Source organism: Tenrec ecaudatus, chromosome 12 (assembly GCF_050624435.1).
Source record: "Tenrec ecaudatus isolate mTenEca1 chromosome 12, mTenEca1.hap1, whole genome shotgun sequence".
NCBI lineage: Eukaryota > Metazoa > Chordata > Mammalia > Afrosoricida > Tenrecidae > Tenrec > Tenrec ecaudatus.
The window spans coordinates 36,364,403-36,376,786 of NC_134541.1; the positions used below are offsets into that span (position 1 = coordinate 36,364,403).

At 52.3% G+C, this 12,384-nt stretch overlaps 1 protein-coding gene across 3 annotated transcripts in view; it reads right to left on the reverse strand.

Annotated features, from left to right (window-relative positions):
• SLC23A2 (solute carrier family 23 member 2) overlaps positions 1–11,787 on the reverse strand; it is a 128,028-nt gene extending 116,241 nt beyond the window's left edge. For 2 of the 3 annotated variants that reach the window (XM_075563968.1, XM_075563965.1), the window contains exon 1: positions 11,703–11,787. The gene's annotated coding sequence lies outside the window, so the exon portion shown is untranslated. Of the gene's footprint in view, positions 1–8,153; positions 8,234–11,702 lie in introns of those variants that run through there. The other variant, XM_075563967.1, reaches the window with a different exon arrangement.
• Positions 11,788–12,384: the final 597 nt, after the last annotated feature.

The following is a 12,384-nucleotide window of genomic DNA, read 5'->3' on the forward strand; positions in this document are numbered from 1 at the left end:
CGGAGTAAAGCACCGGAGCACCATACAGCAGCGCTGCCCTTTGGGGCTGAGTTTGGAATCGACCCCCAGCACTGGGATTGCAGGAGGAGGCCCCGCTGGGACAGTACCTCTCCAGACCTCTGGGGTTTCCTCTCCTTGGTCACTCCAGGGCAAAGGTAGGGAATCTTGTTTTCTGCCAAGGGCCAATTGGATAGTTTTAACTTCCGCTTGGGCCATCATGGTCAACTCATTCACCCCTGCCGTGATGGCTGGAGCTGCTTCTCCGGGGTGCAGCAGGGGATGCTGGCTGGTCTTGATGATCTCGAGGCGGCGGCCCAGCCTGCTCTAGGAGCTGTACTGACATGTCCAGTGGCCGTTTCCCAGGGATTCCTCTGTTGTGATATCTGTATCCTCCTTATTCCCTAGAGGAGCCCTGGGGGTGGCGAGGGTCAGCGTCGGGCAGCTCACCAGCAACTCACAGGGGCAGCTGCAGCCTGTCCTACAGAGTCCTGGGAGTCAGCATGCACTTGGTGGCAGTGAGTTTGGTTGTTTCCCAGGGTGGAAAGCGAAGGCCCGTGGGTACTTTGACCTCCTTTTTTGAAGTCCCACCACGAAACTATGTAAATTCCATACATGGTTCTAGAATTAAATTCAACCTCTAGCGTTTGAATGGGGGTGGGGGTGGGACAATTAAATATGGTGCAGGATATTGTAATTTAGTGGGAAAAAAGACAGACTAGGATACTTCTTTAATGCCATTAAAAGATGATATAAAATACTGCTCCCAGTGAAAATCAAGCTTAAGGCAAGAAGGACCCATGTTATCTGATGTAAACCTGTCTGGGGTGTACTCGACAATCGATTCAGAAAAAGAAACGGAGAACGAAAGGAAAGCGACGGGGGTTTGCCAGAGTCATCATTTGTCACTGTGATGACTAGCCAGTTGCCACAGAGGCAACTCCGACTCATGGCAACTCCACGTGTGTCGGGGTAAACCATCGCCCCGCAGGGTTTTCACCATCTAGGGTCTGCTATTAGGGTTAGCTCTCTGAGAAACTCAAGAGAACCAGCTGGAAAATACCACCAGGCTGTTTGCTCTAGCAGGCCCCAGGCTGCCTTCCTCATGAAGACGCCAAGGGTGCTTGCATCCTAAGCAATCTGGCGTCTAAGGCGGGGCCCAGCAGACGATGGGGAAAGATGCTCCTTCCAGGCATGACCCATAAAAGGGTCTGTGGACGAGACTCCCTGGCAACCTTGGGGGACACCTCTTGAAGTCAACTGCCTGTAAGTTTAAAGGCACCTAGATCCCCAAGGCACCACACTGGGGGGCACCACCTAGCAGACTCTGACAACCCAAATCCCATGATTATACTGTCTATAGATTTCACATACATGTCCACCTCCATCACATCCCCATTCTCCAAATGCCCTGACTCCCTCAATCACTACCCTCTCGAAGGCTGTTCAACACCACCCTCCCTCGCCCAAATCCGAACTTCCTTGAAAAGCATCTTGGATCAGAGTCTAATTTCAATCATAGCAACCAGACCAGGAAAACAACAACAACAACAACAACAACAAACTTCTAAACTCGCTGCCATCGAGTCAATTCTGACCCTGCAGGCCAGGGAAGAACCGTCCCTGGGGGTTTCTGAGACGTTACAGGAATTAGATAACCGCTTCTCGAGGAGCGGCCGGTGGTTTCAAATGGCTGGCCTTAGAACTGGCCGTCCAACTACCCCCGCAGGTCAACCAGACCAGCTGGAGCAAAAGCAAGACCCCGGACGATGGCTTCAGGCAGAGGTCACTTTCCCACCAAACTCCAGCATCCTCAGCTGTACAGTGCTGAGAAGCATTCATGTCTGTTCCCGGGGTCGCTGGGCGGAAATGGCATCCAGGGAGCGCCTCTCGGGGGCTCTGACTGCTCCACTCCACCACTGGGAACGTCGGGAGCCCAGTCTCAGAGATGCTACAGGGCTCGGTGGAACCTTACGATCAGAATTGAAGTCCCAGGGGCTTCCTTGGAGAAGGGACCTGAGCTCCAGTTCCTTCATTGAGCCACAGACCAGCAACACCTTACCAAGCGGGTCCCATACATGAGCGGTAGTCGCCAGCAGCATCAATAGGATACGGGCCCCCTCTGATGCACTTGAGCCCCCTCTACTGCTCAGAGCAGCTCCTGGGGAGGAGAAGCAGGTCTTATTAAACTCTGTGCGCTCTCACTCGACTTAGAAAACGGGAAGGTTCAACTCCGTGAGATTCCCATGTCTAAAAAGAGAGGGGATAACACAGTATGACGCCCAATGACAAATGGAACCTGAACAATCAGCTGCCTTTGACAAAATCGATGAAAAGGACAAGGTGTCCTGGTGGCGCCGAGGGCGTGCACTGGGTGCTAACATCAAGGTCAGCAGACTGACACTACAAGCAGCTCCCAGGGAGAAAGAAGAGGCTTTCTCTTCCCACACAGGTTTATCGTCTCGGAGACCCACGGGGCAGTTCTACGGTCCTGCAGGGTCACCGCGTCAGATGCAGCTAGATGGCAGTGAGTGGGTTTGTGGAAAGAACATGCGAATGGAGAAGGCTTTCCTGACCAGGCACCGGTGATGCCAACCCATATCATAGCTAAAGAATTAATGGAGGCTGCAGAGAGCCAAGGAATGGTCAAGGGGAGAACCAACAGGAAGTGACTGCAAGCTGGAAATCTAGAGCTGCTGAAGGCCCAAGGTGCACTGTTTTCTACTTCATTCCTGATACACTTCAATATTTAGACACTGTTCTCTGGGGTGTATGCGGGAAACACGTTTACCGCATTTTCTTGAGATTCGGGTCGTTTTTTTCCCCAAGGGTCATTTTTTATTACAGATTGTTGCCTCCTGCAAGTCAGACTGCAAACCACAAGGTCCATGCTTCAAACCCACCATCCACTCCTCGGGAAAAACATGGGGCTACCTGCTCCGGAAAAGATTTACAGCTTCGGAACCCCTGGGGGGCGGGGGGGGTGTTGGGTTGGAATCAGGCCTAGCTCAAGCACAGGTGCCACCGAGGAGAGCGCGTTTGGTTTCTGGAGTGTCATCGTCAGGTCCTGCAAATGGTTTGTACTAGGCTACTCCCTGGAAGGCTGCGAGCTACATCTACCCAGCAGCCCTGCAGAAGAAAGACCGGGTGATCTCCTTCCATAAAGACCAGAGCCCAGCACACCCTAAGGAGCTCAATTCTACTCTGTCACCAACGGGGTCCCCATCCGTCAGACCAACTCAACCACCACGGGTTTGGATGGTTTTAGTTTTGTCTGGATTTTTCTGTTTTCTGTCGTCTTCAGACTCCGGGCCCACTGTAAGAGGGGACCCCACAGAAGCACCACACACATACACAAAGTGTGTAATTAGTAAATGAAAACTCCCAGGCATGGAGGGCCCTTCAAAACCACACCAAACTCCAAGTCGGTGCCGACTCATAGCAACCCTACAGAACAGGGTAGAACTGCCTCCAGTGGGTTTCTGAGACGGTAGATCTTTCCTGGGACTGAGAGCCTCACCCTTCTCCTGAGGAGCGGCTAGTGGTTTCGAACTGCTGGCCTTGCAGTCAGCAGCTCAACCCACTACCCTCACCAGGAGTCCTTCATGGGAGGGCCTTAGAGGCTAGCCTAAGGTCAAAGGATGCTCCAAAAATTTACATCTCCAGCTAGGACCAACCGGTAAGTTCTTCTGCTCCATTGGGGTTTATCAAGATGTCATCACAACTAAACTTACGCAAAACCAACCTCTCTGAAACCTCAGTTGCCTCTTTCCTTCTGGTTGCTCAGGCCAGAACCTCGGTAGTCCCCTTGTCTCTCTTCTTCCCCTGCCACCCCTCACCCCAAAATCTGATCCGTGAGCATATCTCCTCAGACCCACCTCAGAATCCAATCACTTCTCTCTCCTCTGACCCAGAACCCTGGTCTGACGCCATCCTTCTCTGTGGCTTTCCGGCTGCTTGCCGGGCTGTACTGCACTGCCCCCCCCCCAGCTTCAGCCTTGGTGCGAACTGCAACAGGCAGGCAGTGTCCCTGTTAAGAGTCGGGTCAAGGGTCCCCGTGTTCATGGGTCAAAGGCCTAATATGGTTACAATATCCACACTACGCACACAGTGATCCGTAGTCGATGCACTCCCAATCAAAATCCCAGCAGCCTTCTTTCCAGAAATGAAAACGATCGTCAGCCTCATATGGAATGGCAAAGAGACCCTGAAAAGCCAAAATGCGTCGAGAGAGAAGAAAAAAGTGGGTGGACTCACATTTCCTGATTTTGAAGCATCCCACACACACCCCCGGTAATTATATCAGCCTGCTCTTGGTGTAACAATAAGCATACAGGCCAATGGGACAGGAGCAAGAGCTCAGAAACAAACGCGCACATCAATAATATCAACTGATTTTTGGCCAGGGAACTAGGTCCATTTGATGGTGAAAGAAAAGTCCATAGAGAGTGCTGATGACATTTGATTTCCAGATTCAGAAAAAGGAAACAAGATCCATCCTCACACCATACGCAAAAACCAAACTCAAAATGAATAAGGACCTAAAACACAAACCACAGACATACAATTCTTAGAGCAAGCAAGGCTCACGCTGTCAGGCTTAGTTAGCTTCCAGCAATGGTAGCTAACAAGGTAGCTAAAGCACAAACAGCAAAAGTTAATTATAGGGACGCATAGAAGTTAAAAACCTGTTCATCAGGACTACCAAAAAAGTGAGAAGACAAGCTTCCAATGGAGACACTATATTTGAAAACCATATATCCGATAAGAATCTGACACCAAAAAAAAAGAATCTGACAACCAAAAAGTACATAAAACACCCAGAGTTTAACAACCAAAAACGTCTAACCCCATCATACAGTGGGCAAAGGATGTGAACAGTCATCTCCCACAGGAGGACATTCAAGTAGCCAGAAAACACACATGGAAAGATGCTTAGCCATCATCAACCATCCCCCCAAACACCAAAGCATCGCCATGAAGTCATAGTGACCCTGTAGGGCAACGTAGAACTCTGCCACTGTGAGTTTCTGAAACGGTCTCTCTGCTGGAAGAGAACGCCTCTTCTTTCTCCACGTCAACCATCAGAGATGCAAATCAAAGAGATGTCATTTCACTCCCACTAGGAGCCCTGGGGGAGCAGTGAGTTACACGGTGGGCTGCAAAACACAAGGTCAGCAGTTCAAAATCAGCAGCCGCTGGAAAAAAGTGAGGCTTTCTGCTCCTGCAAAAAATGTACTGTCTCAGAAACCCAATGGGACAGTTCTACTCTGTCCTATAAAGTTGCTCTGTGTCAGAATCGACTTGATGGCAGGGAGTTTGAGAATGACAAATATAAAACATTTTTTTTAATGTTGCCAAAGATGTGGGAAAATTGGGGCCCTAATGCAAAATGGTACAGCCATTGCCGGTTCCTAAAAAAGCTAAAAACAGAAACTAACAGATAGCCTAGCAATTCCACTCCTAGATATAGACCCAAAGGACTTGAACTGAGATGTAGCGACTTGAACACCTATGTTCACTGCAGTACCATTTACAACAGCCAAATGGTGGAATCACTCTATCAGCAATCCATAGGTGAAATGTGGTACCTACATACAATGAAACACTCGGCCCATAGAAGAAATGAAGTCCTGGTGCATATGGATGGTGCTTAAAGATACTGTGCCGAGTGAAATACATCAACTACAAAAGGACAGCTACTGTACAACCCCACTTAGGTAAAAAGGTGAGAAATGTGTATGAATAACACAGAGGCAGGAGAGAGGAAGAAAATAGGAGGTGTTGGGGGAGTGAATGGTGATGGAAAAAACACTAAATGAGGGTAGTTAGGTTACAGAGACTATTATAATTGCTGTTAATAAGTTGTACGTCTGTAAAAAGTTGAACTGGCAAAGTTGTGTATTTTTACAACAACAAAAGGAGTCCACAAGTTCAAAACTCTCCAACGGGACCCTCCCCGTTGTTGTGTAAAATCCACGATTTACTGTTTCCCACATGGGGTGCTACAACGGATCAGAGTTTATGTTCCTGGGGAGACACTACGAATATGTTTCTAGCCAACCCTCTGTGAAACACGCCATGGGCTAAACACCATGAAGACCTTGGATGATGACGTTGAGGGCAGCATAGCTTAACCCAGGGCCTACACCAGAAGGACTTACCATAGAGGCCCGGCAGAATGAACTGAGCCCTGCCTCGAAGGTGCCTGCACCCTTGGACTGAGGACTGGGGTGCTCGGATAGGAAAGGAAGCAAGCACAGAGCGGCCACCCCGGAACTGTAGGAGTGGCTTTCATTGGACCTTGGGGGAAACCCTGGTTTGGAGGGTGTCTAGTGGAAAAGGGACCCAGAATCACCATCTATTTAGTACTTTGATGTGCCCCTCACACCAACATGATGGTCTTTGATCTGTTGGGTAGGGATCTGAACTGGGAAGAAGTCATCCAGGATGTTTGCCCTGGCACCAACCCCCATGCTTAGGGCAAACAGAGCCCAGTCCAATGGAGATTGGCAACTCATGGGTTTTGGCTCATGGTGGACCTATACTTGCACTGACTCCTCATAGCAGTGTCTAGAGTGATGTGTCATTGAAAGATTGATGCCATTTCAAGTGCAATTTCCTCGACATTTCAAGTGCAATCTGCTTATCACCCAAGGGAATGATTGAGAATATTTTATTTTTCTGCCTCTTTCGTTTTCCTGCCTTTAGTGTGCTTGGGGGTTTTGTGTGTCTTTTGTTGTTTGCTAGTTAGTTTGTTGCTGTTGGGGTAGTTGGTCTCATGAATGTCATCATACGACCGCCAAAATAAACCCGAGCCGTACATATCCCGGGGACAAGCAGATGGATTCTGGGCTCCCTGTGAACTCTAGCCCCAATCCAAGAACAGCTAGTTCTCATATCACGGCCCTGTTCCACATTCACCTTCCACAAATGATCACTGAAGAGAAGAGTGCTACTGCAAAGGGTGAAAAAAGCAGATGGTGCCCGGCTATCCATTGGAAGTGTCTGGGGTCCTAAAGGCTTGTATTCAAACAAGCAGCCATCTAAGTGAGGAGTCAACCAAGTCCACACAGAAGCACACCAGCCTGTGCGGTCCAAAGACGGCAACCACAATTTAAATATGACAAAGGGAAGAGTTGCAGACTTAAATTGTAAACTCCCAATTTGTAGAAGGCTATGGAGGGCAGTGGGGGCCCAAAACTCATCTGCAAAGAATCTCGTCAGATTAAGACCCCGGCAGATCCCCACGAGCCCTACTATAGGCAAGTATCTCAAACAGCTTTACTATCAGATAGGGATCATTGTCATCGTGATTATATTAGATCAGACTTGATGCTTGGCCAGTTGACCACCCTCTTGAGCCAACCTGAAATTCTTCTAGGTCAGTGGTTCTCAACTTCCTCATGCCGTGGCCCTTTAATACAGTTCTTCATGTTGTGGTGACACCCCCCCCCACCATAAAATTATTTTCATTGCTCCTTCACTTCATCACTGTCATTTTGCTATTGTTATGAATTGGGTGACCCCTGTGAAAGGGTCGTTCAACCCCCAAAAGGGTCTTGACCCACAGGTTGAGAACCACTGTTCTAGGTACAGGTATTTCTTGCTAGTTCCGTGACAAAAATCTCTTCCCTGGCCTTTTAAGTATTCACAGTGGTCTTTTCTTTCATACTATTTGTATTTCTCTCTTTGTGTTATTATTTTATCCTTACCACTTCGTTCTGTTTCTGTTGTTTTTCCAGCTTGTGACGTGCAGAAGGCGTAGATGTATAGAGATAAGAACTGGTGCAGAGGCTTCCCAGGGAGTTAGGGGTGGGAGGGTGAGATCTAGGGACAGTGAGCGAACACTAGAACTGACGGTGATACACAACTCATCTGAAAAGTGATTTAATGATGGGGGCAAAAAAAGAAAGTGTTCTCAAATTGATTGTGGTAACAATTGTACAACTCTTCTTGATATGACTGGACTATTGAATGGTGTGATATGTGTGGATTAAGTGCCAATAAAACTATTTTTTTAAAAGCCAAAGTCGAGGTAAACAAGCGGCCATCTAGCTCAGAAGCAACAAAGCCCACATGGAAGAAGCACACCAGCCTGTGCGATCATGAGGTGTCAAAGGGTATAAGGCATCATCAGAACAAAAAAATCTTACCATAGTAAATGAAGGGGGAAGTGCAGAGTGGAGACCCAAAGCCCATTTGTTGGCCACTGGAGATCCCCTTGCAGAGGGGTCTAGGGGAGAAGATGAGTCAGTCAGGGTACGATGTAACACCAATGAAGAATACAGCTTTCCTCTAGTTCCTAAATGGTTCCTCCCTCCTCCCTCCCCCCCCCACCCCAATCATGATCCGAATTCTCCCTTGCAAGTCTGGCTAGACCACTGGTGCAGATAGGAGCTGGAGGCACAGGGAATCCAGGACGGAGGATACCTTCAGGGGTGTGAGTGGCGACACTGGGAGGGTAGAGGGAGAGTGGGTTGGAAAGAGGAAACCGATTACAAGGATCTACATGTGACCTCCTCCCTGGGGGAAGGACAACAGAAAATGGGGTGAAGGGAGGCGTCGGACAGGGAAAGATTTGACAAAATAATAATTTATAAATTATCAAGGGCTCATGAGGGAGGGGGGAGCGGGGAGGGAGGGGGGGGGGAAGAGGACCTGACGCAAAATGACTTCAGTGGAGAGCAAATGCTTTGAGAATGACGAGGGCAATGAAAGTACAGATGTGCTTTACACAATTGATGTATGTATAGATTGTGATCAGAGTTGTATGAGCCCCTAATAAAACGTTTTAAAATTTAAAAAAAGCCAAAGTCTTCATCATCCTGCCTCAGGCCCGTTGTACCTGTCTCACCTCCAATATTCTTTCCCATAATTGTCCACCTGGTTCCTTCCTTTCTTCACATTCTTACTCAAAGAGGGCCCTCCCCATGTCTGTCTGTCCTAAAATTTCAGCTCCCTCCCCAACAGTTAATGCTCTGAATTCGGCCTTACTCTTCTTCACGGCACAGGCTCGGGGTCTTCCTCCTCACTCTTGGCTCCCTTCATCAGAGGTTGGCCTGCTCGCATCCTCCGCACCAAAGACACTACCTGGCACACAGCACGTGTTCAAGAAATGTGTGCTCAATGTAAGGAAAGGGCTACGAAAAGCCTAAGCTAAAAGGAGCCTCAAGTATGGGAGCGCTAACAGCCTAGGGCCTGTGACAAAATAACTGGCTAAAAATAGCAAAGCCAGAGAAATGAGCAGAGCACCGAGGCGGGCACAAAGGGCCGAGCACACCCCACAGGGCAGCGGCTGCGCAGCCATAAGGCACAGCTTCACCCGGGGCAGGAGCGTCGCTAATGAAAGAGTAAGAGCAAAGCGGAACACACGGTCCTCTGGGAGAGGTGATGGGAAAAATCAACAGGGCACGAGAGGGAATGAATGAGGTTATGAGGCTTTGGGAACTGGCTGCTGTGCAGGAATCTTATGGCCTAGAAACAAGTCAGGCCTGACAAAAATGTTCAAATTTTACAGAGCCTGAAAGGATTAAACAAAAATAAGTTCCGACGAAAAATCTTTCATTTGCAACTATAAAGCATTAGGCCATTGCACATTATTACAGCTGACTTTCAACTGCCATCCCCAAAGTGCCTCAAGCAACCAGTGGGGCCAGAAATGGGCCCCCAGACCCATACCAGGTGTGTCTTTCGAGACACCAGAGAGGCTGGTGATGGTCAACTCAGGAGTCGCAAAACTAGACCTGGGCTTTATTCATCAGCGCCTGGTGGTCAACCAGCGCCTGACGCCATGTGACCAGGACAGACGGCTGGCTGGCTGGCTGGCTGGCTGGCTGGCTGGCTGGCTGGCTGGCTGGCTGGCTGTTAGAGAGATAGAGGGCCAGCTCCTGAGACACATGAACTAATTTCACAAATGAGACAGTTTCTAGCCAGGTAGGCTCAGAAACACTTTTTAAAGCATCTTAACAGATGTTTAACTTCCACTTGATTGTGCCCCAGACTGGAAAGCACACGGACCAGAGACCCATCTGGAGGGGGGAAAAAATGTCCATCCAAAAGTTCTTGGTGTACCCATTTCATAAAAAAGCACTCCCCCCCCCCCACTCTCAGCCAAGAAACCAGAGAGAAATGACCTGGTAGTCAAAGAAACAGCCCGTCGCCATTTTGGCAATGGAAATCGACTAGAAAGCAGATCCCTCACTCTCAGGCTGTCAGGTGAAACAGGTACCTGGCCAGACATGCCCGAAGCCTCTTTTTAACTACCAGTAACAGGTGTGCCAGGAGGGCTGACACAGCTCACCTCCAGCTAGCCTATTAAAAAGCCGGGCGCCGCAAGGGATTAAATTTTGCATGAGGGAAGAGAGGACAGTGATGCTCCATTCACAAGTGACCCTGAAAGTGCCCACCGTAACCCTGTACAGAAGGCGCAGGGTCTGAGCTGAAAGAGCTCTTTAGAAATCTCTCCAGTCAGGCATCTTCAGGGCTAGCCAGGCAGGCAAAGTTATGTACCAAAGGTGAAAAGGCAGGAGGAGATAAGAGGAAATGGTGAGGCTTAAGGCCCCAGCCCAGCAGCATTCCCCAGCACAAAATGAAAATAGTACTGTCCCAGCGGCCCGCCCGCTCCTATTCCAGCCTCTCATCTCAGAGGAAAAACTGGGCTGAGACACAGATCACATGGCCAACTAATGACAGCTCAACCCAGACACGCTCGGCGCTCCTGGTCCCATGTCCTCACCCATCCCCGGCCTTCCCTGCACCCTGATGACCCAAGTCACTGCAGGGGCAGCATCTTCGCCCCTTCCTCTCTTCCCCCCACCCCTCCACATCTCCCAACACTGCAAGAGCAGCAGCTGCTGCAGACGCCGCCGCCGCAGACCCAACTGCCCTTAAGGGCCACTTTCTTCCACCTGCATTTGCTTTCCCTTTACCCTGGCGATCAAGAATGCTAAACCCCAGCCTGCAGGCCCAGGTCCTGGTATGCACCCATTCAGGGGAGCATCTAAGGCCAAATAGGAGGGGAAACCTTGCGCCCCGAAAGTAATCAGAGTGGAAATCCTCTTTGCAGAAAGATGGCAAAGAGAAACCATGCCCCCCCCCCCCCACCGTGGGTCAGGGCTTGGAGAAAGGCCCCCGGGTCCGCGTAACGGCTTCTAAAATTACTTGGTGCCGCCTTTGTAGGAGGAAGGCAGGCAAAAGTGCAAAGGACACCCACCCCCCACCCCCGGCCCCTGCTCCCCCTTCCCGGGCCTGAATGACGGGGGGCGCGGGGATGCCGGCGCGCACCTCCGGAGGATGGGCATGGGAAGGCGAGCCCACGACCTGCAGACGCCGCCGAGGGGCGGCGGCGGCGGCCACTCCGGTCCCGGGGTTCCCACTTGTCGCCCCACCGCGCGGCCTGAGGGCCCGCGCACGCTCCGGCCCCCGCAGCGGGCAGCAGTGGGCGTCCCCGGACCCTGTGGGTCGCGGCGGGCGGCAGGGGCCGGGGAGCCGCCACGCACGCGCGGGCCCCGGGGTCAGCCCGGCTCGCGGGCGCAAGCGCCGGGTCGCGAGAGGGGGGCGCAGGCCGCGCCGCGGGGCCGGTGACAGCGCGCGCGGGTCGTGCCAGGCCGGCCTCGTGGGTGCAGCGGGCACCTACACCTAGCGGCCGGCCAGGAAGCTGCTGCCCGCCGGCCAGCCCCGAGGCGCGGCGGCCCGGTCCTCACCTGGCCGCCCGCAGCTCGCCCAGCTCCCGTCCGGCCTCGGCGCCCGGCGCCGCAGTGCCCGCCTCCGGTCCCCGCGACAGCCGCTTGCAAAATGGCGCCGGGGAGGGGCGGGCCGGGGGCGGGGAGCAGCCGAGCCGCCCGCCCCCGCGCGCCCGCGGGCCCACCTCCCTCCCGCCCCGGACCCCCGCCCGCCGGTCTCCTCCCCGCCCCCCCCGGGGGGGGCTGCCCCTCGCTCCGAGGACGCTGCCCGAGGCGCCCCCCCACCCCCACCCCGGCCACCCGGACCCCGCCACGCTCTCGGAGCACCCCGGCTTCCTTCGGTCCCCCGCCGGGAGTGGGGAGATCGCCGCCTCGGGGGCCCTTTCGGGCACACCTGCTTCTGCAGACGCACCTGGGACGCACGCACGCACGCAGAGCGCCGGCCTCCGAGTCGCCCCCCTTTTATCCCGCTGGGCGCTGACCCCTGTTATCGCTCGCTGCCCGCGGGCCAGCACGCTGTTTGCAGGGCGTGGGGACGCACGTTTTAAAGCACCCCACCGCCTCCCGACACAGGCCGTCGGGGAGTTGAACTTGGCACGTGAAGCGGCCCGTTCTCACCTGGGCAGCCTCTTAAAGCGGACCATCCGGCTTCTCGGACTCAAGTCCCAGGGGCGTCGGGGTTCAACGCCCCACCTGAGTCAGG